Source organism: Schistocerca cancellata, chromosome 12 (genome assembly GCF_023864275.1).
Source record: "Schistocerca cancellata isolate TAMUIC-IGC-003103 chromosome 12, iqSchCanc2.1, whole genome shotgun sequence".
In the NCBI taxonomy this organism is placed as follows: Eukaryota; Metazoa; Arthropoda; class Insecta; order Orthoptera; family Acrididae; genus Schistocerca; species Schistocerca cancellata.
In genome coordinates, this window is record NC_064637.1 from 62,265,013 (window position 1) to 62,291,235 (window position 26,223).

Below are 26,223 nucleotides of genomic sequence, written 5' to 3' on the forward strand. Positions count from 1 at the left end.
GTCAAAAGGTGTCCGCCGCGATTGTGGTCACACGACGGGAATTAAGACTTTGAACGCGGTACGGTACTCGGAGTTAGATGCACGGGACATTCCATTTCGGAATTCGCTAGTGAATACAGTATTGAGGGATCCACAGTGTGAAGACTATGCCAAGAATACCATTCAGGTATTAGCCGTTACCACAGACAACACAGTGGTTGACGGTCTTCGTTTGACGACCGAGAGCAGTTGAAACGCGTACGTTCCATATGTATTCAGTACCAGCGATGGCGAGGCATGAGAGAATCTCTGACCAGAGAGTTATTTATCGTGGCTAGTCTGCGCTTGACCGCGCGAGTGTTCTGTTGCTAGTTGCACTCAGTCAGATACAGTAGCGCGCGCGAGATGACAGTAGCGTGTTGCGAGTCGGCAAGAGCAGTTGCGAGTTGCACTCTGTCGGCAGTGGTTGTAGCGAGTGGACGGTTGTACTGAGCGGGCGTCGACATGGGTCGGCGGCGTGCTCTCCCTCCATCTCTGGTCACGATTCAGGACGAGGTATATTATTATCGAAGGTAATGAAGCAGCATTGCGCTCAGCCAATAACATCTGTTAATTGTAATTAATTTGTTCAAGAGATCCCCCAATAATAATTTTTTTTATAAAGTAAATTTTTTAAAGAAAGTAATCATTTCAATTTAAAGAATTTTTCCACCCTTTTGAAGAAAAAGCTTCATTACAATTCAAAGAATATTTCCTATGCATTTCCTCCAAGAATCAGAATTAAATATACGCCAGCATCGCACGAAGCTGTGCCAAAAATAAGAGCAGATGGAGTTTTACTGACGTAAGAATTTATCAGGTTTAATTATTTCACAGGGCCGTAGGTCAGCGCTGCTGTGCCTATAAAATTTATCAGGTTTAATTATTGCTGTTCAGATGTTACATTCAGTTCATGCTTCATTATTTAATTAATATTATTGTGGGTTTATGATCAATTATTATTCTTTAATTTTGTGGGGAGTTTTCACTTGGCTTTATTTCAATTTAACGATATATGGCTCCATTTTCATTTACGTTATTATTGACATATTTTTGCGGGGAGCTTACACTTGGCTCATTTTAATATTCAGTTCGTATTGACCCAATATTTTTGCGGGGAGGTTCCACAGTGTCGTTTGCTTAGAGATGTTAGTGCTAATATACAAGCAACAGTCCATAAATAGCCGCAGAAATGAACGTGGGACGTACGAAGAACGTATCTTTTAGGACAGTGCGACAAGATTTGGCGTTAAAGGTCTGTGGCAGCAGAAGATCGACACAAGTGTCTTTGCCTAACAGCATGACATCGCCTCCAGCGCCTCTCCTGGGATCGTGACCATATCGGCTGGACCCTAGACGACTGGGAAACTGTGGCCTGGTCAGATGAATCCCGATCTCAGTTGGTGAGAGCTGATGGTAGGATTCGAGTGTGGGGAAGACTCCACGAAGCTGTGGACCCAAGATGTCAACAGGGCACGTTGCAAGCTGCTGGTGGCTCCAATATACGACGTGCTGTACAAAAGTTTCGGGACTGGTGCTGCCATCTGTTGAAAACCTTACCCTGGTCCCAGCAGAGGTTCGAGTCCTCCCTCGGGCATGTGTGTGTGTGTGTGTGTGTGTGTGTGTGTGTGTGTGTGTGTGTGTGTGTTTGTCCTTAGGATAATTTAGGTTAAGTGGTGTGTAAGCTTATGGACTGATGACCTTATCAGTTAAGTCCCAAAAGATTTCACACACATTTTTTGAAAATCTTACCTTTGGACTAATGGTCACCATCATCCTTGAAGTACTTCCCATCCACCCATACACACTGATCCCAGCGCTTCTTCCACTGGTCAAACATCTTCTGGAAGCCCTGTCCTTTGAGGGTGTTTATCACCGCCAGCGATACTTCTTGATCCTCTCTAGAGTGTCGAACCGATGTCCTTTCAACTTGAGTTTCAGTTTTGGGAATAGCTCGAAGTCGCTAGGTGCCGAATCTGGCGAGTGTGGTGAGTGGGGTACAACCGCCATGTTGTTTTTTGCCAAAATGGTCCTGGTCACCAAGGATGTGTGACAGGACACGTTGTCGTGATGCAGCAGCCAGTTCCCTTGACACTATAGTTCGGGCTGTCGTCGCCATACATTTACATGGCGCCCTCGCAAAACGTCACAGTAGTACGCAGAATTCACTGTTTGGTTGGGTGGGACGAATTCTTTGTGCACAATTCCCTTGGTATCAAAGAAAAGGATGGTTATGCTCTTCACTATGCTCTCCACTTGTCTCGCTTTTTTGGGTCTTGAAGAGCCCGGGCTCTTCCACCGGGACGATTGTCGCTTTGTCTCTGGGTCATAACCGTAAATCCAGCTCTCGTCGCCTGTGATAACCCGTGAAAAGAAGGTTGGATCATCGATTTGGTCTGACGAAGGTCTGTGCACACTTCAGCACGCTGTGCCTTTTGATCAGCAGTCAAGATCCTTGGCTCAAATTTTTCATGGACACAATGCATGCCCAATTCATCAGACAACATTTGTTGACATGTCCCATAACCAATACCCACTTCATCCACGAGGTCTTCAATGATTCAAGATCAATCCGCATGAACCAATTGTTGAAGTTTGGCAACAATGTCTGGCTTTGTGCAGCTAACGGGCCTTCCAGCTGAGCATCATCTTCGACCTCTGTACGGCCGGCCCTGAACCGAGCATGCCACTCAAACACACGCATAAAGTTCATGCTCTGTTCCCCAAACACTTATTGAATCATTGCAAGGGTCTCCGTAGCACTTTTCCCGAGATTCGCACAGAATTTGATACACACGCTGTTCTGTTCGTGGATCCATCGTAAAATCGCCACACACCAAACACAGAATATTACGGAAATCACTGTTGACACGCAACACATCCTCCCAGCTGAATGCCACTCCGCACACTATCAGATACGCAGCTCTCGCCACCTAGCGGTGCAAAGATCTACTACTCCTACTTTCCAGATGGCAGCACCAGTCGCGAAAAGTTTTGGGTTCCACCTCGTAGTGTGGGCTGTTTTTCCATACTGACTGGATTCTCTGATCCAAGTGAACTGATCATTGAGTGGAAACTGTTACGTTCCGCTACTTGCTGACCATTTGCAGCCAATCGTGGACTTGATGTTCCCAAACAATGATAGAATTTTTATGCATGGTGATGCGCCATGTAACTACGCCACAATCGTCCGTGATCGGTTTGAAGAACATTCTGGACTTTTCGAGGGAATTATCTGGCCACCCAAATCGCCCAACGTGAATCCACGAACGTTTATTGGACATAATCAGATCACAATAAGGTTGGAAGCTGAGCAAGTGAATTAAAATTTCTACTGCAGTTGGGACTCGAACCCAGATCTTCTTGCTTACTTTTTTTATCTCGAGGGAGGACTTTTTTTATTTTTTTAAGGAGGTGGGGGAGGGCGGGGAAGCCAGAGCGATCAGGGGTCGTAACCCGAGGCCTGATCGCAGTGTCCCCCTCGTCCGTCAAGGAATCAGGGATGGGAAGGAGAAATCTTTTGTGGGAATTATTATTTATTTATTTATTTTTATTTACTGTTTTTAATACATTCTAAATGTGGTTTTACTTTATACCACAACAAAAATAAATGTATCTAGCACCGCATCGTGCTCTGAGAAAAAGAAAACAATATCTCGGCACGTTCCTACACCGAGGTAATGTATATGGGGAAAACGAAAAAAAAGTGCTTCATACAGGATGCAGAAGGGTGTGTCGCTACTCTCCTTACGCTTCATCATCCAGGTACGTCTTCACGTATATCATGTTGTTCCACCGAGAATCGAACTTAGTCTTGTCAGCTCACTCAATGGGTATCTTCTCCTACCTGTTGATGATCCAGCTGCGTGGAGGGTCGCGTAGGGCACTCCCTGAGTAATTAGAAAAATACTGTCTGTATTTTGGGTACCGTACGATCTTGCAATGACGTTCTTGTAGGTAGTTCCAAAAGTCTAATACATCTTTAGGTCCATCGTGAAATAAGTAGTGTACCGCATGCGCACGGATCCACGTGACAGCGTTGGTCTTGGCGCGCGGGAAATACTGTTGATCCGGAAATAGTAGAAACCGAGGTGTAATGTGTTCCGGAGTCACTCGTAGAAAATACGACAAAATTTGTAGCACCAAGCGCCATACGATTTCTGCCGCGCCACATGTGAGACGGTGTTCGTCCGTGTCAGGTATCCCACAGTCTACGCAGAGAGGCGATTCCGCCATGTTTATCTTGTGGAGGCGTGATCGCGTGATCTGTTTACCATTGACTGTGATGTACCATGTGGATCGGACGGCTGTGTCCAGTGGAATCGCGTGAATCGTCTTCCACACCACCTTCCAATTAACCTGAGGGCTTTTGGTCTCCACGATGTTTGGTGGGCGCCTCTGCTGTAGGACATGATATATATCCCGCGCCGACGCCTGTTTCGTCGGTGGTACTGCGATACGGACATAGCTGTGTTCAATGTAAAAGTTCCCGAAGTAGTAGAAGGGGGGGGGTATGTCTTGCGTCGTCAGTGGGGGCATAATGGAGGGCGGAGCTAAGGACTCCAACAGCAAAAAAAATGGTTCAAATGGCTCTGAGCACTATGGGACTCAACATCTCAGGTCATAAGTCCCCTAGAACATAGAACTACTTAAACCTAACTAACCTAAGGACACCACACACACCCATGCCCGAGGCAGGATTCGAACCTGCGACCGCAGCAGTCCCGCGGTTCCGGACTGCAGCGCCAGAACCGCTAGACCACCGCGGCCGGCACTCCAACAGCAAACCTGTCAAACTTTCCGGGTGGTGGCGCCACAGCTTGATGTGTGAGCTGACATACAGGGCCACAGCTCTGTCGTGGACATGGACTAGACCAAGACCTCCCCTTTCTGGGGGAAGGGTCAGAGACTCATAACTGACTTTTGAAGAGCGTGCCTGTACTGACGTAGGCTCCGAATGCCGCTAATAGACGTAGAGCCATCAGTAACGGTATTGGGAGAACACGCGCTGTGTGTGGAAGGCGCGATGCGAGGTAAACATTGACGAAGTGTGTCCTTTGGAGAATGTCGAGGGTCCACAGACGAAGGTTGAAGATCCTGCTTACTAGGCAATTTGCTGACCATTACACCACCGCAGCATTATGGTCAACAGAGCTGCACGAACTACCCAAGTCAAATATCCTCCCCAACACAAACTCCAATTCACATTTCCCCTTATTACCAGGGGTCTCTGACATTGCAATAGCACCCCAACATTGGACATAATGGGGTAGTGATGTATTACATGTGAATGTTATGGTGCAGTGGTGTAATGGTCAGCATGTCTGCCTCCTAAGCAAGAAGATCTGGGTTTGAGTACCAGCCACAACAAAAGTTTTAATTCACTTCATCAGTTTTCAACATTATCATAGATAAATTAGAGACTTAAATGACTCAGGGAAAATTTAATTTAAAATCTATATCGTCAGATCAGTTCGAGTTAATGAACTACGGCGGGCAAAAGGCGCTCCGACACGAAATTAGGAGGTATCCCGTGACTTTAATCAGCTCAGTGTAAAAGCAGATGCTAGCCACGCCTGCCAGCTTACCTGGTGTATCTGACCACGAACGTTCAACGCAATATACTCTGTATGTTGCAAGTGTGCAAATGTCAATGGTGGTCCGAACAGTTTTCTGTGTAGCTTTCGACTGCATTATTTCGGTCGTTGGCGTAATCGAACGTGGTGCAATCTTACCCTCCCACACATCACCATTAAAATTATCTTAGTGTCTTTATTATTTTCAAAAACTTCGAGAGGCGTAAGATACACAAAAGAAAAACTTTTTACTTATCTTCATTGTCTCCTCTTGTTGTTGATGACTCCACTTATTGTGTCTAGGAGCACAGTCTTGCGACTGAAAAGTTGATTTAACGGTGTGGATTTCTGATGATTCAATAAGTGATGAAGACTTATCTGTTGCTATGATTTTTCTTATTTTCAATACCATTCTTCTAAATCTCACCGACTACACAGTCTCTATTTTCAGAACATAAATTCACATTTTCGTTAATAAGGTTAGAAATTCGTCTACTTCCATCAGAGGCCTGCCCACTAGTATTAACATTCTGCGGCACTCACAATGTTCCAAAGAGTTTACGAAGCAAAAGAGTTTACAAATTTTCTTCACTAAAGAAGCATCTTCGATAAAATGTATCATTATTTTCTAAATTAATGCAGAAATAAATTTAATAATTCGTGTTAGATTGTGCAATTGATCACAGGCCAACGAAATTTTTTTTTTTACTTTGATAGCTGATCTTAATTGATTTTTATGAGCTGAATCCAAATTTAGCAATATGCTTTTTATTATATAGTATAAAAATCCTATGCTATACGGTAAACGGGGAAATTAATGAAACCCTTTGTTACAACATAAGCATGGTTTGTATTTACAGTAAGCTACTTAAAACAATGACATGTGTTAATAGAGGTTTCACTTGTCAGCTGGTATCGGTTTTATTTTCTTTCTCTTTTTTCTTTGAAGCTTCTTGTGTAGCTTTTTCTACGATGAGTCGCTTGCTGAGTTTCTACGTGAAGTGACCAACACTTGCCCCCATCACGTTGGTGTTCCAGCGGCCTGTGGTAGCGTTTTTCCATCACTTTAATGTCCTGGTGTAAACGCTCTCCTTGCTCCTCACTAACATCTCCAATATTATCCGGGAAGTAATCAAGGTGACTGTTGAAAAAGTGAACGTTCAGGCTCATTCCACATCGTAGAGTTTTAAACTTCTTCAACATTGTAGCTATAGTAGAAACATATTCTGGGTCTTTTTCAAGTCCTAAGAACTTTGTAATGACTTGCTTGGATGATACCAATGTTTCTTTGTCACTTAAAGTAGTTGTGTATTCAAAGTTAACGTCAAACATCAATTTTCTAATGTCAGGTCCGACAAAGACGCCTTCTTTTAGTTTAGCTTCTGAAAGGTGTGGATGGTTCATCTTTAGGCAAAGCCTTTACGAACTCTTTCATTAGGCATAACTTTCTATGTAGACGTGGTGGGAGCATGTATTTCGTATCTACAAGGTTTTTTTTGCATTGAACGTTTTTCTCACGGGGTTTTAAAGACTCCCTCACAGGCCACTTGTTTCTGCGCCATTGTTGATCCCTAGCCCTAATGCGCCATTCACACAAGAAACATGGAAATTTGGTAAAGCCACCTTGCTGACCAAGGAGCATGATTGTTACTTTTAGATCGCCACATATCATCCAACCATGAGCAGAATAGCCTATTTTATTTAGCACTATTTCTAGGTTTCCATAGCTTTCTTTCACACGTACAGAATGTCCAACAGGTGTAGATGGATACATGTTACCATTGTGTAATTTTTTTTTCTTAAGATCTTATCGGACCAAGCTGCTGAGGTTATCGGTCCCTAAGTTTACACATTACTTAATCCAACTTCAACAAATTACGCTAACGACAACACACACACATGCCCGAGGGAGGACTCGAACCTCCAACTGGCGGGGAGGGGGGGGGGGGGGGGTCGAGCGGACTGTGGCAAGGCGCCTAAGAACGCGCGGCCACCCCGCGCGGCCAGGGTTGTATGAATCGTGCAAATTTTTATAAATGAGTAGAGCAGTTCAAAAATGGTGGCGACTCAGTGACTGACGAAAACCGTTCTGGCCGACCAGTTGCAGTTTCAACTCGCTCGGTCGCAGGTTAGAATCCTACCTCGGGCATGGATGTGTGTGACGTCCTTAGGTTACTTCCTGGCAGATTAAAACTGTGTGCCCGACCGAGACTCGAACTCGGGACCTATGCCTTTCGCGGGCAAGTGCTCTACCAACTGAGCTACCGAAGCACGACGCACGCCCGGTACTCACAGCTTTACTTCTGCCAGTACCTCGTCTCCTACCTTCCAAACTTTACAGAAGCTCTCCTGCGGAGGTAGGAGACGAGGTACTGGCAGAAGTAAAGCTGTGAGTACCGGGCGTGAGTCGTGCTTCGGTAGCTCAGTTGGTAGAGCACTTGCCCGCGAAAGGCAAAGGTCCCGAGTTCGAGTCTCGGTCGGGCACACAGTTTTAATCTGCCAGGAAGTTTCATATCAGCGCACACTCCGCTGCAGAGTGAAAATCTCATTCTGGAAACCCCCCAGGCTGTGGCTAAGCCATGTCTCCGCAATATCCTTTCTTTCAGGAGTGCTAGTTCTGCAAGGTTCGCAGGAGAGCTTCTGTAAAGTTTGGAAGGTAGGAGACGAGGTACTGGCAGAAGTAAAGCTGTGAGTACCGGGCGTGAGTCGTGCTTCGGTAGCTCAGTTGGTAGAGCACTTGCCCGCGAAAGGCAAAGGTCCCGAGTTCGAGTCTCGGTCGGGCACACAGTTTTAATCTGCCAGGAAGTTTCATATCAGCGCACACTCAGCTGCAGAGTGAAAATCTCATTCTGGTCCTTAGGTTAGTAAGGTTTAAGTAGTTCTAAGTTCTAGGGGACTGATGACCACAGATGTTAAGTCCCATAGTGCTCAGAGCCATTTGAACCATTTTTCAACTGGCTCACTTGAAAGTAGAACTGATGACATTATTCGTGCCGACCACCATGTGACTGTGGAAATGATAGTCGATAAGGTTCAAGTTAGTACTGGTACAGTTCATAAGATTATCTGTAACAGGCTGAAGTACCGCAAAACATGGGCAAGACGGGTCCTAAAGGAATTGACGCGGCTGCACAAGGAAAGAAGTTTGAGAGTGTGCACAGAGCTAAAGGGACGTCATGAAAGAGAAGGTGAGCACTTGCTCGAAACAATTTTAACTTGTGATGAAACTTGGGTTCACTGAGGCAGAATCAAAAAGACAAAGCATGGAGTGGAAGCACACCAATACATCTGTCAAGAAAAAATTCAAAACCCAAGCATCAGCACGAAAAGTTATGTTGATAGTGTTTTGGGGTGCTGAAGGTCCAGTTTTCTGTGATGATCTCGACGAGCAGCGTACAATGAACAGCCAATACTACTCGGATTTGCCTTTAAACAAGGCGAAGCCAGCCGTAAGAGAGAGACGTCGTGGATCTCAGAGGAGAGGTGTGATTCTCCAGCAAGACAACGCACGTCCTCGTATTGCTCAACTAACCCGTGAAACCATCGACAGAATGGGCTGGGAAGTACTGCCTCATCCCCCTTACAGTCCTGATTTAGCACCTAGTCATTTCCATTTGTTTGGTGCACTGGAGGAGGCATTACGTGGGAAGAGGTTCCAGGACAACGAGGACGTGAAAAAGTTTGTGGGAAATTGGTTCAAACATCAAGATAAAGAGTTCTTTGCAACCTGAATAAAAACGGTTGTAGCCCATTGGAACAAGTGCATGAATGTTCAAGGGGATTATGTCGAAAAGTAGAAAAAGTATTGTTTTGTAAATATTAACGTCTTTCTCCAATAGACCAATTTGTCTCTTTGATTACTAAATGACCGTCGTACTTTACATGTGTGAAATTTAAATAAGACACCTCGCACGGGATTGTACAAGCAAAAAATACATGGGGTTCCCAGACGGTAACAGAGACACTTCACAGCATATTTCCCCGTCCTACGTGGGTCTTTTACCTGGATAAATAGGGTAAGTTTGAACCTGTGTATTTCAGAAACGGATAAAGATATCAAGGAATTAAAGAAACATTCGATTTAAAGGTTGGGGGTCTTAGAAACACATCGTAGAAATTATAGACAGTTGATGTGCATAGCCGTCTTGGAATCCTCGGCTAGGTTTCGGTCCGTTGGTGATGGCGAAAATATAATAAGAAATAAGTAAGTAAACCGCCCACGTACTAATGGCGCCTCCACAAGTCCCGTCAAGCGTACAGTGGACCACGTCAAACGCAAAAAGAACGAAGTGGTTGGCTCCATTTCTCTGAGCAGAAGGAACTGTGTAATATTCATAGTTTGATCCTGTACTATATAAAGGACATTCAAATGAAACCCGGTCACTAGTGTAAAGTAAGGGTAACGACTTACGATTTTATTAACTCAAAAATGTAGTTATACACAGTACACATTCTCAAAAATAGTCGCCAGAACTGTTGGCACATTTATCCCATTGCGACACTAGCCAGTCGATTCGATCCTGGAAGAAGCTGATAGGCGGCTGTCGGATCCGGGCCTGCACTCAGTCACACACTTCGTCGTCCGTTGCAAATCGATTGCGATTAGCCTGAGGTCCCGTGAAAGTCACATGGTGAAAGGTCGCGACTGTACAGTGCAGGTTCCAGCGCTCCCCACCGAAACTGCTGGAATGTCGTCTTCCAGTAACTCGCGCCCCTCAAAGAATCGTTTGCGTCATTCCACAACACCTGAACGACTCAGACTGCACTCACCGTACACAGCCTTCATCCGTCGATACATTTCACGGCCTCCAAATCCGTCCGCCGCCAAAAATCGAATCACTCCTCTTTGTTCCTTCTTACACGCCTGCATGTTCGGCAGTGGACGATAACTCGTGTGACCACTTTCTCTCCAGCGTGAAACCTCACTGGAGCTATGCAACATCAGATGGTGCGCCCGCGTCAGTCTGTCTACCAACAGATGGCGCCACCATACCCGCAGTTACGTGGTGCCACCTTACGTGTAAGGCACAGGTGGACACACTGACCAGGTTTCATTTGAATGAACCTCGTAGTATAGTGACTCAAAGAAATGCTTGTGTTGTTTATACAAGGGTATCCAGAAGACCTGACACTATTTATTGGCAGCAGAACCCGAGGTACGAGCACCATAGTGTCTCGCGTTTTGGAACGTATACGAGGTGCGACAATAAAGTAATGAGACTGATTTTCTTTGCAAGATGTGGCAACCCTGCAGGCTTACGTAGGCACAATATCTTTGAGCTTGGTCTATAAGCTGCTTCTAGTCAAAGCGGCACATCGATGCAAATCCTCAGTCGTGAGTTGTGCTGTAATAAGTTAACACATGTATGTCTCGACACGGAAATGGAACTGCATAATATTGTGCAAGGTGCGACAATAAAGTAATGAGACTGATTTTCTTTGCAAGATGTGGCAACCCTGCAGGCTTGCATAGGGACAATATCTTTGACCTCGGTCTATAAGCTGCTTCTAGTCCAAGCGGCACATCGATGCAAATCCTCAATCATGAGTTGTGCTGTAATAAGTTAACACGTGTTTGTCTCGTCACGGAAATGGAACTGCATAATATTGTGCGAGGTGCGACAATAAAGTAATGAGACTGATTTTCTTTGCAAGATGTGGCAACCCTGCAGGCTTGCATAGGCACAATATCTTTGAGCTTGGTCTATAAGCTGCTTCTAGTCCAAGCGGCACATCGATGCAAATCCTCAGTCATGAGTTGTGCTGTAATAAGTTAACACGTGTTTGTCTCGTCACGGAAATGGAACTGCATAATATTATGCGAGGTGCGACAATAAAGTAATGAGACTGATTTTCTTTGCAAGATGTGGCAACCCTGCAGGCTTATGTAGGCACAATATCTTTGAGGTTGGTCTATAAGCTGCTTCTAGTCAAAGCGGCACATCGATGCAAATCCTCAGTCGTGAGTTGTGCTGTAATAAGTTAACACGTGTTTTTCTCGTCACGGAAATGGAACTGCATAATATTGTGCGAGGTGCGACAATAAAATAATGAGACTGATTTTCTTTGCAAGATGTGGCAACCCTGCAGGCTTACGTAGGCACAATATCTTTGAGCTCGGTCTATAAGCTGCTTCTAGTCCAAGCGGCACATCGATGCAAATCCTCAGTTGTGAGTTGTGCTGTAATAAGTTAACACGTGTTTGTCTTGTCACGGAAATGGAACTGCATAATATTGTGCAACGGTATGCCAATTATTTTTGTGTTAAATTGGGTGAAAAAGTGACGACAACTTATGGTGAGCTACAGAAGGCTTTTGGAGAGGAGGTTATGTCAAGATCTCAAGTTTTTCCTTCGCATAAAATGTTTAGTGAAGGCAGAGCGAATGTTGAAGATGAAGACCGCAGTGGACGACCATCAACCTCACGGACGGATGTCAACTTGGCCAGGATGCGTGAACTCGTACGATCTGATCGATGATTATCTGTGAAAATGATTGCAAAAGAACATCAATCTAGAGACGGTTTGTGTAATAATAACTGAAGATCTCCGTATGAGAAAGATTTGCGCAAAAATGGTCCCAAAAATCTCACACCAGAACAGCGAGAAACACGGAAAAATGTTGTAGCCGATCTGTTAGAGCAAACGGAAGTCAGTCCAGAATTGTTGAGCCGTGTTATCACTGGTGATGAAAGTTACTTTTTTTTCAGTACGATGCAGAGACCAAACGCCTCAGAGGGATCACCCAGACAAAACAGCTCGCATGTCAGAGTCAAAAGTGAAATGCATGCTTGTGTGCTTCTTTGATTCCAAGGGAATTGTTTGAAACGAGTGGGTGGCTCCTGGACAAACAGTTAATCAATATTACTGCATAGGAATTTTAGAAAGACTTCGTAAAAGAGTTCTTCGTGTCCGTGCCAACGTTGCTGATAATTGGATTCTGCATCACGATAATGCACCATCCCATACTGTTCTGTCAGTACAGCAATTTTTAACCTCAAAACAAATTTCAGTACTACCACAGCCACCTTATTCACCAGATATCGCTCCATGCGACTTTTTTCTATTTCCAAAACGCCGGTCAAGGGACACCATTTTCAAGCAACAAAAGAAGTCCAAGAAGCTGTGACGAGAGTCTTGGAGGATATTACAGAGGATGAGTTCCAGAAATGTTTCCATCAATGGCAGAAGCGCTGGAAAAAATGTGCACAATCAGAAGGGAACTACTTTGAAGGGGACAACACTAAACCTAACTAAAACGGTAAGCAACATTTTTTTGCACATCAGTCTCATTACTTTATTGTCTACGTCTACATCTGTATTTATACTCCGCAAGCCACCCAACGGTGTGTGGCGGAGGGCACTTTACGTGCCACTGTCATTGCCTCCCTTTCCCGTTCCAGTCGCGTATGGCTCGCGGGAAGAACGACTGCCGGAAGGCCTCCGTGCGCGCTCGAATCTCTCTAATTTTACATTCGTGATCACCTCGGCAGGTATAAGTAGGGGGAAACAATATACTCGATACCTCATCCAGAAACGCACCCTCTCCAAACCTGGACAGCAAGCTACACCGCGATGCAGAGCGCCTCTCTTGCAGAGTCTGCCACTTGAATTTGCTAAACATCTCCGTAACGCTATCACGCTTACCAAATAACGCTGTGACGAAACGCGCCGATCTTCTTTGGATCTTCTCTATCTCCTCTGTCAACCCGACCCGGCACGGATCCCACACCGATGAGCAATACTCAAGTATAGGTCGGACGAGTGTTTTGTAAGCCACCTCCTTTGTTGATGGACTACATTTTCTAAGAACTCTCCCAATGAATCTCAACCTGGCACCCGCCTTACCAACAATTAATTTTATATGATCATTCCACTTCAAATCGTTCCGCACGCATACTCCCAGATATTTTACAGAAGTAACTGCTACCAGTGTTTGTCCCGCTATCATATAATCATACAACAAAGGAGCCTTCTTTCTACGTATTCGTAGTACATTACATTTGTCTATGCTAAGGGTCAGTTGCCACTCCCTGCACCAAGTGCCTATCCGCTGCAGATCTTCCTGCATTTCGCTGCAATTTTCTAATGCTGCAACTTCTCTGTATACTACAGCAACATCCGCGAAAAGCAGCATGGAACTTCCGACACTATCTACTAGGTCATTTACATATATTGTCGCACCTCGTAACGTACGCATCCTGTCGCACCCTGGTACGATTCTCTTGAAATGCGTACAGGACCTATATTTATGCATTCCACGACAAGTGGAAGCTGTTTTCAGCGCAAACGATTTCCATATACAATATTAGCCATAATAATGTTTTCGTGTGTTTTTGTCCGAGCCCTGCAGATTTAGATGCGGGCTTCCTGTTCAGGTCTAGACCGCCCACAATGCAAACACTCCTGTTGCGCGCATTCCTCTCGGATGGTCCAGACCGCACTTCTGGTCGTCCACGGGAGCAGAGCCTTTAAATTACACCGGCCCGGCCCGCTTCCGCGGACCAGACAGCCAGGTTGACTTCATTACGGCGGCAGCAAAACCGAAGCACGAGCGGGCGGCAGGGGCGGAGGGGGGAGGTTTTAGGGGCGGCAGCGCGTTTCTGGTGTACACTGGCGCAGGCCGGCGAGATGAGGAAATTTAATATCGCCGCGCGCAGAGAGCTTCCGCCCTGCGCTCCCAGGCAGAGGTGGTGACGGGGGGGGGGGGGGAGAGGGGGGCGGCAAAATAGAGAGCGCCTCTGTCTGCAGGGTAGGTCTCTCTAATGCCGGATCTGCGACCCGCACTTCAAACTGCTAACGAACCGCGGCGAACGGAAATAGCTACAGGTGCTCCACAGGGGTCAGTACTGGGACTGCCTGTAGTCTCTCTCCTCCTTCGTTCGTAGACACAACATGACAACACAATCATTTTTTTTCTACACCTCCCACACTAGTCACGAAATCATTGCCATTTACACTTGATACAAGACGTCTGAAAGAAAGTTTCGGATAGCCTTTCTCTTCTCTTTCCGTGTAATTTTAAAAGACGAGCTACTCTTAACGCAGAGTGCGGGTGAATGAGTAATAGGATTACAAAGGACAGACAAATTGGCTTATTGTTTATGTTCTCCACAGGTATGCTGCCGGATATTCACTACACGATATTTCGGCGATCCATCTGGCCGCCATCTTCAGGTGTGATCGCTGTGTACGCAATCACGCCGGAACTGAATGAATACACGCTGGGTCCAGGCCACTACGCCGGAGCGACAAGCGGAAGAGCTGCGCCCTTTTGTATCCCACCTGGATAGGCGGTGCGTGGGTCTGCTCCTGTGCTTCTGTAATATAGGCCGAGTAAAGGAAGCGAGTAATAACAGGAGAGGTGAAGCACTTCGGTACTGCACGTAACTCCAACACTTTTAATAGAGTCAAAAACACAACTAAATATCAAATGCATACATAATTTTGGCGAGTGTTTAGTTTGCGAGTGTGTCGCCGTGTGTCAATTTTGGTAAATTGCTTTTTTTTATGTCTTTGGTAGGTATGGATATGACTGACAGGGTCAACTGTTTTCGGTTGTCGGCTGTGATGGGGGAGAGTGGGTTGTCTCTAATAAAATTTCAACTATTCGGATTTTTGGAAGAAGTTGTGAAGTGTTCAGTATATCGTGAAGAAATGAGGTTTACTTAAAGTTCCGGCGTCTCGGACCAGGGAGATGTAAGGATAACAGGTAAAGGGAAGTGTTCGATCCCAGTGTGTGGCTGTGAATGTTGGTATTGGTGTCGGGAGATGTTTTTGAGCTATATAGGTCAAGGGAAGTGTTCCATCCCCATTTATGAGATCGGGAGCTGCTGTTGAGCTACATAGGTCAAGGGAAGTGTCCGATTCCAGATGATATTGTGTTTAGTGGTATTTGGGGAGTTTTGTGATGGATGTGAAATAAGGATGACTGTTCTGTATAATCTTAAAACTAACAACTACTCGTTGCTGTCCAGACTTTAACTGAACGTAACTAACACAAAGCCTCGATAGCAAGCTAGCCCAGTCGGTAGTAGAAGCGATATTTCCAGGCCGTCTGCTCTTGACGAGATGGGCCGAAAATCAAGACGGCACTCCTTGAGCTCCACAGTGTCGGACAGAGGGCGCTGTTTTCGACGTAGTCTTCTCTCGTAGTGCCAACTTATGAGAGCGTTGTGGCATCGTAACTATCGACGCTACACCCCTACGAAACGAAGAATTGCAGCGCCACCGGTGCGGCGGCAGAAGCTGGCGAAAGTGATGAATCGCAAATTAAGATGTACCGGCGCGAAAACCAGATCGTTGTTGTTTTGTATCATAAAAAATAGGCTTATACATCTTGCTTAAGGGGCTCCGGAACGCCCTATACTTGCAATGTTAAAATAACGCTTATAAATTACATCTTTCCTCACAAAGTATTTGAGGTAGGAAGTTGAACTTTTTACAGATTATTTATTGGAATATGGGCTACAACTTAACACAGGGATTTTACAAAATTTTAGTTCAGTTATTAAAGATGATTTTTTTTCAATTGTAATGAAAATTCACAACATTTTTTTGCAATTTTTTATTTATATATTCAAAAATATACAGTTTTTTGGAAAAAGGCTGTGTTAAATTATGCAGAAGGTACTGTGTAACATTTACTGAAAGTTTGAAACAAATATGTTTGGAAGATCCTTAGAAAACATGTAATTAGTATGAGAAAATAAAAGTTTTGGGAATCGAGCGACAAAGATTGGATTAACTTTTTAGTGCATTCCAGGTCCATAGGATGGATTATCTTCATCCTCTGCAAACTCCTCCTCCAGCTTCCTCTTGTTCCTCCTCCTGTTTACTCTTGCTTGTATTTCAGCCCTGTCTGCAGCCCGAAGGCGTTCCTTGTCTAAAGCAAGCATCGCTCGTACCATGTTAGAATGTTATTATTTACAGTAATAACACATACCTTTGGCTTTCCAACATTTCTCCAATTCTTAAAAGCCTTCAGAGGATTTCTAATAACTTTACTTTTACTCATTATTATACTTCAACAAAACAGAGACTCAAGAAACAGAATTAATTACGAATATTTTCGAGATAACGACAGAGTAAATAAACATGAAACAATCGACAATCACACCTGCGATATATATTGAACCATCACACGTTAGCCACAACACATACTTTATCTCACATCACTAAAATGTACCTGATGAACACGGACGTTAATAATAACACCATTTGACAGCAGTTTAACAGCGCAACAGTGGGTCACGCCCATGTAGAACACATTCCAAAAAAAATTTAAAAATTGTTATAGTCTTCGGAATTGAATAAATTATATATCTATTAAAAGGTAATAGTCTGCACATTCAGAAAACGCAAAAAAGTAAAAATTGAACTTTTCATGATTTTGAGCCTTTCCGGAGCCCCTTAAAGCAAAACCTTTGTCTCTATTAATAATGTCATGAGATAATTGTATTTCGATGGATTCCTTGAGCACATAGTAAGAAGCCGGAGCAATAATTTGCGTCTCTTTAAATGACATGTTATGCCCTTCATTGAAACAACGTTCGGCGACGTCAGATTTTTCAGACCGAACATTGTCTCAAGTAAGGGCGTATCAAGATGGCGGCCAGATGGATCGCCGAAATATCGTGTAGTGAAAACTATCATACACAGCAGCATACCCGTGAAGAGAATAAACATATAAGACGCCGCAAAAATCTACGGAATCGCATCAAATTGACACATTTATTGAAATGTACTTTGAAAACAAGAAAAAATACAGCGATAACCCGCAACATTACGGCCACTGTCCATCGCAACGTCGTATGCCGCCTGGTTGCGTTGCGGGCGCGTGACTCGGTAACAAAGGAACACCGTGTGATCAAAAGTATCCGGACACCTGGCTGAAAACGACTTACAAGTTCGCAGTACACTCCACCTGTAATGCTGCAAATTCAGTATGGTGTTGGCCCAGTCTTAGCTTTGATGACAGCTTCCACTCTCACGGGCACATGTTCAATCAGGTGCTGGAAGGATTCTTGGGGAATACCAGCCTATTGCTCCCGGACTGCTGCACTGAGGAGAAGTATCGTTGTCGGTCTGTGACGCCTGACACGAAGTCGGTGTTCGAAAACATCCCAAAGGTGTTGTATAGGATTCAGGTCAGGCTTTTGTGCAGGTCGGTGCATTATGGGGATGTTATTGTCGTGTAACCACTCTTCCACAGGCCATGCTTCATGAGCAGGTGCTCGATCGTGTTGGAAGATGCAATCACCATCCTCGAGTTGCTCTTCAACAGTGGCAAGCAAGAAGGTGCTTAAAACATCAATCTAGGCCTGTGCTGTGATTGTGTCACGCAAAACAGCTAGGAGTGCAACGCCCCCCTCCATGAAGAACACGACCACACCGTAACACCACCGTCTCCGAATTTTGCTGTTGGCACTACACACGCTGGCAGATGACGTTCACCGGGCATTCGCCATACCCACGCCCTGCCATCTGATCGCTACAATGTGTACCACGATCCGTCACTCCACACAACGTTTTACGACTGTTCAATCGTCCAATGTTTACGCTGCTTACGCCAAGCGAGGCGTCGTTTGCCATTTAACGGCGTGATGTGTGGCTTATTAGCAGCTGCTCGACCATGAAATACAAGTTTTCTCATTTCCGCCTAGCTGTCACACTACTTGCAGTGGATTCCTGTGTGACGTTTTGGATACATGTCTGCGTATTACACATTACGAACCTCTTCAGCTGTCGGCGGTCAGTCACTCAACAGACGAGGCGGGCCTGTCCGCTTTTGCGCTGTACGTGGCAATTCTCGTTTCCACTTCACTATCTGTTGTGACTTGGCAAGACAGCCAAGCTTCTATGACCGGTAGCCGAAAGGCACGCGTTTAAGCCCACGCAGGCTGGCGTAAGATCTGGAACAGGACAATGTAATTAATATAGCCAATAAGGTACGTTGCTGCTGGAATACTTAACTTTAATCCATAATTGGTGAACATCGGTCTGACGGTACAGGCATCACAAGATAAATAGCAAATGATAATGGCGCCTTGCTAGGTCGTAGCAAATGACGTAGCTGAAGGCTATGCTAACTATCGTCTCGGCAAATGAGAGCGTAATTTGTCAGTAAACCATCTCTAGCAAAGTCGGCTGTACAACTGGGGCGAGTGCTAGGAAGTGTCTCTAGACCTGCCGCGTGGCGGCGCTCGGTCTGCAATCACTGACAGTGGCGACACGCGGGTCCGACGTACACTAGCGGACCGCGGCCGATTTAAAGGCTACCACCTAGCAAGTGTGGTGTCTGGCGGTGACACCACACTATCACTTCGCAAACAGTGGACCTAGGGGTTTTTAGGAGCATGGAAATCTCGCATGCAGACGTACGACACAAGTAACACCCAATCACCTGACCAAGTTCGAAATCCGTAGGTTCCGCGCAGCGCCCATTCTGCTCTCACACGATTTCTAATGACTACTGAGGTCTCTGATATGGAGTACCTGGCAGTAGGTAGCAGCACACTGCACCTAATATGGAAAACGTATGTTTTTGGGGGTGTCCGGATACTTTTTATCACATAGTGTATGCAAGCAAAGCAGACACGGACGGTACATTAGCGTAGCAAATATATGGGTTGCAAGTGGGGAAGTCCATTGAGATAAATGACGTTGACAAAGGACAAATTATTATCACGCAGAGACTGTCAACGAGTATCTCGAAAAAGGCAAAGCTGGTCGAATGTTCACGTGCTACTGTCGTGAGCGTCTGCGGAAAGAGGTAGAAGGACAGAGACACTACCACCAGGCGCCAAATGGATGGACGTCCACGACTCATCACAGAACGTGGGGTTCAGAGGCTTGTCTGCTCTGTTAAGTTGGATAGATGGTGATCCGAGCCAGACAGTGTGGCCGAGCAGTTTCCAGGCGCTTCAGTCTGGAACCGCGCGACCACTACAGTCGCAAGTTCGAGTCCTGCCTCGGGCATGGATGTGTGTGATGTCCTTAGGTTAGTTAGGTTTAAGTAGTTCTAAGTTCTAGGCGACTGATGACCTCAGATGTTAAGTCCTATAGTACTCAGAGCCATCTGAACCATTTTTATCAGCTCTTTTTGTTGTTATATCTCCTCATTATCCTTTTTAACATTATCTGTAGGCTGTAGAGCGGCGTATTACGCTTCTGCCAACCCCCCCCCCCCTCTGGAGGGGGAGTGGAGGGGAGAGGGGGGAGGGGGGGAATCGAAATACAATAAAGAAAAACAAAGAGGCTGAAATAATTCTGTAATCGGTAGCCAACATTCACATACACACACTATATTATTCAGTGGCTGACGTGGTTCATGATTCGTGACTATTTCTGCAGAGCTAAATGCCGGTTGCCTATCTAACGGCTTCCAGGGGCAGCAAAAGTTTGATTTCCAATAATTTGTCTAATTATCGACCGACTTATTTTAAAATTTTAAAATGCTGTCCCTATCTACTCATACGAGGTGCATTCAAGTTCTAAGGGCTCCGATTTTTTTTTCTAATTAACTACTCACCCGAAATCGATGAAACTGGCGTTACTTCTCGACGTAATCGCCCTGCAGACGCACACATTTTTCACAACGCTGACGCCATGATTCCATGGCAGCGGCGAAGGCTTCTTTAGGAGTCTGTTTTGACCACTGGAAAATCGCTGAGGCAATAGCAGCACGGCTGGTGAATGTGCGGCCACGGAGAGTGTCTTTCATTGTTGGAAAAAGCCAAAAGTCACTAGGAGCCAGGTCAGGTGAGTAGGGAGCAAGAGTAATCACTTCAAAGTTGTTATCACGAAGAAACTGTTGCGTAACGTTAGCTCGATGTGCGGGTTCGTTGTCTTGGTGAAACAGCACACGCACAGCCCTTCCCGGACGTTTTTGTTGCAGTGCAGGAAGGAATTTGTTCTTCAAAACATTTTCGTAGGATGCACCTGTTACCGTAGTGCCCTTTGGAACGCAATGGGTAAGGATTACTCCTTCGCTGTCCCAGAACATGGACACCATCATTTTTTCAGCACTGGCGGTTACCCGAAATTTTTTTGGTGGCGGTGAATCTGTGTGCTTCCATTGAGCTGACTGGCGCTTTGTTTCTGGATTGAAAAATGGCATCCACGTCTCATACATTGTCACAACCGACGAAAAGAAAGTCCCATTCATGCTGTCGTTGCGCGTCAACATTGCTCGGCAACATGCCACACGGGCAGCCGTGTGGTCGTCCGTCAGCATTCGTGGCACCCACCTGGATGACATTTTTCGCATTTTCAGGTCGTCATGTAGGATTGTGTGCACAGAATCCACAGAAATGCCAACTCTGGAGGCAATCTGTTCAACAGTCATTCGGCGATCCCCCAAAACAATTCTCTCCACTTTCTCGTTCGTGTCGTCAGACCGGCTTGTGCGAGCCTGAGGTTGTTTCGGTTTGTTGTCACACGATGTTCTGCCTTCATTAAACTGTCACACTCACGAACGCACTTTCGACACATCCATAACTCCATCACCACATGTCTCCTTCAACTGTCGATGAATTTCCATTGGTTTCACACCACGCAAATTCAGAAAACGAATGATTGCACGCTGTTCAAGTAAGGAAAACGTCGCCATTTTAAGTATTTAAAACAGTTCTCATTCTCGCCGCTCGCGGTAAAATTCCATCTTCCGTCCAGTGCCGCCATCTCTGGGCCGTATTGACAATGAAAGCGGCCTCATTTTAAAACTATGCGCATGTTTCTATCTCTTTCCAGTCCAGAGAAAAAAAATCGGAGGCCCTAGAACTTGAATGCACCTCGTAACAGGCATAGTCTTGCGTTAAGTGTTCAGCACAGTAGGAGAACTATTACAGCTAAAAAGTGTATCTCTCTCTAGAGGCTGCGTACGTCGCGGCGCTCAAATTACCCAGACTATTTTCACCCATTGTTTGACGATGAGTGCACTTAGCGACTTTGACAATTTACAAGTACATTCAAAACTTTCTGAAACTCCTTTTCGCTGAAGCCCGTACAAAATGACAAAAAGATCAAATGTTTAGAGCCGCTTACTGCATTTCTGCTAATCCTGCAGTCGAACTGATCACGCACGATACATAGTTCAGGAAATGTGACGTCATAAACACTGAGCTGCGTGAGAACCTGCAGCATCCTCTACTTAACCTCTCTTTCTCACAGAAAGAGGTAAAATACGCTGCTGTAAAATTTTTGGATAAATTACCAGATAAAATAAAATGCCTCACAGACTGCAGTAACAGTTTCAAAAATAAATTGAAATCCTATCTCCTTGATAACTCTTTCTATACCACACATGAATGCTTGAATCGCAATAAATAAATCTGTACATATAATACACACATCGAAAAAAGTTTTGCATCACTTCAGTTCCGAGAGTTCCGGAACCTGTACAGAAGATTGGAATATAGATCAACATAAACATCATTACCGCCCTTTTTATTGCTCATGAAAATCACACATTGCATGTTGTACCACCATACAGCGAGACCTTCAGAAGTGGTGGTCCAGATTGCTGTACACACCGCTACTTCTAATACTCAGTAGCACGTCCTCTTGCACTGATGCAGACCTGTATTCGTCGTGGCATACTATCCACAAATTCATCAAGGCACTGTTGGTCCAGATTGTCCCACTCCTCAACGGCGATTCGGCGTAGATCCCTCAGAGTGGTTTTGTGGGTCACGTCGTCCATAAACAACCCTTTTCAGTCTATCCCAGGCATGTTCGATAGGGTTCATGTCTGGAGAACATGCTGGCCACTCTAGTCGAGCGATGTCGTTATCCTGAAGGAACTCATTCACAAGATGCGCACGATGGAACGCCAATTGTCATCCGTCAAGACGAATGCCTCGCCAATATGATGCCAATATGGTTGCACTATCGATCAGAGGATGGCATTCGCGTATCGTACAGTCGTTACAGCGCCTTCCGTGACCACCAGTGGCGTATGTCGGCTCCACATAATGCTACACGAAAACAGTAGGGAACCTCCACCTTGCAGTACTCGCTGGACAGTGTGTCTAAGGCGTTCAGCCTGACCAGGTTGCCTCCAAACACGTCTCTCACGACTATCTGGTTGAAGGCATATGCGACACTCATCGGTGGAGAGAACGTGATGCCAGTCCTGAGCGGTCCATTCGGCATGTTGTTGGGTCCATCTGTACCACGCTGCATGGCGTCGAGGTTACAAAGATGGACGTCGGGAGTGAAGTTGCGCATCATGCAGCCTATTGCGCACAGTTTGACTCGTAGCACGACGTCCTGTGGCTGTACGAAAGGCATTATTCAACATGGTGGCGTTGCTGTCAGGGTTTCTCCGAGCCTTAATCCGTAGGTAGCGGTCATCCGCTGCAGTAGTAGCCCTTGGACGGCCTGAGCGAGGCATGTCATCGACAGTTCCTGTCTCTATCTCCTCCATGTCTGAATAACATCGCGTTGGTTCACCTGGGATGCCTGGACACTTCCCTTGTAGAGAGCCCTTCCTGGCACAAACGAACGCGATCGAACCGCGGTATTGACCGTCTAGGAATGGTTGATCTAGAAACAACACGAGCCGTGTACCTCCTTCCAGGTGGAATGACTGGAACTGATCGGCTGTCGGACACCCTTCGTCTAATAGGCGCTGCTCATGCATCGTTGTTGACATATTTGGGCGGGTTTAGTGACATCTCTGAACAGTCAGTGGGACTGTGTCTCTGATACAATATCGACACTCAAAGTCTTTCTTCAGGAGTTCTGGGCCGGCCGAAGTGGCCGTGCGGTTCTAGGCGCTGCAGTCTGGAACCGAGCGATCGCTACGGTCACAGGTTCGAATCCTGTCTCGGGCATGAATGTGTGTGATGTCCTTAGGTTAGTTAGGTTTAAGTAGTTCTAAGTTCTAGGGGACTGATGACCTCAGAGCCATTTGAACCATCCATTCATCGTGACGGGGACAAATATCTCACGAAATAAGCATCAATCGAAAAAACTACAAAGAACGAAACTCGTCTACCTTGAAGGGGGAAACCAGATGGCGCTATGGTTCACCCGCGAGATGCCGCTGCCAGAGGTCAAACGGATATCAACTGCGTTTTTTAAATATGAATCCCCGTTTTTTATTACATATTCGTGTAGTACGTAAAGAAATATGAATGTTTTAGTTGCACCACTTTTTTCGCTTGGTGATAGATGGCGCTGTAATAGTCACAAGCATATGGCTCACAATTTTAGACAAACAGTTGGTAACACGTAGGCTTTTTAAACTAAGATACAGAACGTAGGTGCCTTTGAACTTTTTATTTCGGTTGTTCCAATGTGATACATGTACCTTTGTGAACTTATCATTTCAGAGAAGGCATGCCCGCAGCTCGTGGTCGTGCGGTAGCGCTCTCGCTTCCCACGCCCGGGTTCCCGGGTTCGATTCCCGGCGGGGTCAGGAATTTTCTCTGCCTCGTGATGACTGGGTGTTGTGTGACGTCCTTAGGTTAGTTAGGTTTAAGTAGTTCTAAGTTCTAGGGGACTGATGACCATAGATGTTAAGTCCCATGGTGCTCAGAGCCATTTGAACCATTTAGAGAAGGCATGCTGTTACAGCGCGATTGCCTGTAAATACCACATTAATGCAATAAATGCTCAAAATGATGTCCGTCAACCTCAACGCATTTGGCAATACGTGCAACGACATTGCTCTCAACAGCGAGTAGTTCGCCTTCCGTAATGTTAGGACATGCATTGATAATGCGCTGACGCATGTTGTCAGGCGTCGTCGGCGGATCACGATAGCGAATATCCTTCAACTTTCCCACAGAAAGAAATTCTGGGACGTCAGATCCGGCGAACGAGCGGGCCATGGTATGGTGCTTCGACGACCAAGCCACCTGTCATGAAATATGATATTCAGTACCGCTTCAACCGCACGGGAGCTATGTGCCGGACATCCATGATCTTGGAAGTACGTCGCTATTCTGTCATGCTGTGAAACATCTTGTAGTAACATCGGTAGAACATTACGTAGGAAATCAGCAGACATTGCACCATTTAGATTGCCATCGATAAAATGGGGACCAATTATCCTTCCTCCCATAATGCCGCACCATACATTAACCCGCCAAGCTCGCTGATGTTCCACTTGCAGCCATCGTGGATTATCCGTTGCCCAATAGTGCATATTATGCCGGTTTACGTTACCGCTGTTGGTGAATGACGCTTCGTCGCTAAATAGAACGCGTGCAAAAAATCAGTCATCGTCCCGTAATTTCTCTTGTGCCCAGTGGCAGAACTGTACACGACGTTCAGAGTCGTCGCCATGCAATTCCTGGTGCATAGAAATATGGTACGGGTGCAATCGATGTTGAGGTACCATTCTCAACCACGACGTTTTTGAGATTCCCGATTCTCGCGCAATTTGTCTGCTACTGATGTGCGGATTAGCCGCGACAGCGGCTAAAACACCTACTTGGGCATCATCATTTGTTGCAGGTCGTGGTTGATGTTTCACATGTGGCTGAACACTTCATGTTTCCTTAAATAACGTAACTATGCGGCGAACGGTCCGGACACTTGGATGATGTCGTCCAGGATACCGAGGAGCATACATAACACGCGCCCGTTGGGCATTTTGATCACAACAGCCATACATCAACACGATATCGACCTTTTCCGCAATAGGTAAACGGTCCATTTTAACACGGGTAATGTATCACGAAGCAAATACAGTCCGCACTGGCGGAATGCATTACCACGTACTTATACGTTTGTGACTATTACAGCGTCATGTATCACAAAGCGAAAAGAGTGGTCCAACTAAAACGTTCATATTTCTTTACGTACTACTCGAATATGTAATAAAAAATGGGGGCCCTATTTAAAAAAACGCAGTTGATATCCGTTTGACCTATGGCAGCGCCCTCTGGCGGCCCAACCATAGCTCCATCTGGTTTCCCGCTTCAAGCTAGACGAGTTTCGTTCTCTGTAGTTTTTTCGTTTGATACTTATTTGCCGGCCGGAGTGGCCGTGCGGTTCTAGGCGCTATAGTCTGGAGCCGAGCAACCGCTACGGTCGCAGGATCGAATCCTGCCTCGGGCATGGATGTGTGTGATGTCCTTAGGTTAGTTAGGTTTAATTAGTTCTAAGTTCTAGGCGACTGATGACCTCAGAAGTTAAGTCGCATAGTGTTCAGAGCCATTTGAACCATTTTGTGATACTTATTTCGTGAGATATTTGGCCCGGTCACTATCAAGGGACCACCCTGTATACCAGAACACGTAAATGTAAACACCTGTCATGCGCACGACCCATTGACGTTGGTATAAAGACGGCGGGTAGACGGCGTCTCCTCCTTTCGCGTATGCGACTTTCTCCGTGGCTGTCTCAATGCAGAATCGCGCTCTGCTTGTAAAGCTGTATTACAAGAATGAGGACTGTGCACACGTCGCTCTGCAGAAGTTCCGGACACTGAAGGTTTTGAGAAACGGCGTTGGTCCGGTGACTGCCGTGGGTTTGGGGAAATGATTGGGAAATTCGAAAAGACGGGTTCTTTTGATGTGCAACCTGGGAGGAAACGAATTCGACGTCAGTGGAAGCAGTGGCCACAGCAGTGCAGCAGACGAGTGGTGGTGTATAAAGGTGTAGTGCAAGGA